This window comes from Octodon degus, unplaced genomic scaffold (genome assembly GCF_000260255.1).
Source record: "Octodon degus isolate 3935 unplaced genomic scaffold, OctDeg1.0 scaffold00178, whole genome shotgun sequence".
Classification (NCBI taxonomy): domain Eukaryota; kingdom Metazoa; phylum Chordata; class Mammalia; order Rodentia; family Octodontidae; genus Octodon; species Octodon degus.
The window spans coordinates 490,976-492,213 of NW_004524754.1; positions in this window are offsets into that span (position 1 = coordinate 490,976).

Here is a 1,238-nt window from a genome sequence, read left to right on the forward strand (position 1 = left end):
AGAAGAAGAAGAAGAAGAAGAAGAAGAAGAAGAAGAAGAAGAAGAAGAAGAAAAGATATAAAGAACTAAAAAATCAAATCCCTTAAATTTAAAGACCTAGCCCACAAAATGGGCATCTGAGATGAATACACACTTCTCAGATGCAAAAATGCAAGGGCCAGCCAAATAGCTCAGCAGATTAAAGCACCTGCAAGCAAGAGCAGAGGCCAGGAGTTCAATTCCCAGGCCTGCGTTGCCAGCCCTGCCCCCAGGGTGCACTGAGATGGCCATTGAGACTGGGCGTGGTGGCGTGCACCTGTAATCCCAGCTCTTGGGAGGCAGTAAACAGGTGGATCACCACGAGTCTGATCTAGTAGTGAGACCCTGAACACCCTGTAGACCCTTCCTTAAAATACAACAACAACAAAAAGAAGATATGAAAAATGTTCATCATCACTGGTCATTTGAGATGAAAATTAAAACAACACTGAGATTTCATCTGAGCCCAGAAAGAATGGCTTTTATCAAGAAGTCAACCAATGCCTAATTCTGGCAGGATGTCAGGAAAAAGAAACCTTCCTTCACTGTTGGTGGTGGTGCAGACTAGTGCAGCCACTGAAAATCAGTGTGGAGATTCTTCAGAAAATGAGGATTGGAGGGGATATGGTTCAGCAGCACAATGACTACCCAGCAAGTGTGAGTTGTGAGTTTGATTCCTGGTATCAAAACAAAACAAACAAACACAACTGGAATTGGAGGTCCCATTTGACTCAACTATTTCTCTTCTGGGTATCTTCCCAGAAGAATTAAAACCATCATACTACAGTGATATATGTGCACCCATGTATACAGCAGCACAATTTGTAATAGCTAGATTTTTTTTGTACTGGGAATCAAATTCAGGACCTTGTTCTTGACAGGCAGGTGCTGTGCCACTGAACTATGTCACCAGCCCATAGCTAGATCTTGGAAACAATCCAAATGCCCATCAACTGAAGAATGGATAAAAAAGATTCGGTCTTTTTATACAAGGGAGTACTACTCAGCCATAAAGAAGGATAAACTGGAGACTTTTATAGATAAATGGATGCAACCTGAGACCATACTCATAAGTGACATAAACCAGACACACATGTGTAAGCATCATGTTATCTCCCTAGTGTAAGAAGCTGAAAGAGTAAATGAGATCCAACGTGTACAATAGATATTGTAAAATGGGAAGAAACATCAAAAGGAAAGAGAAACTGGGATGGGGGGAT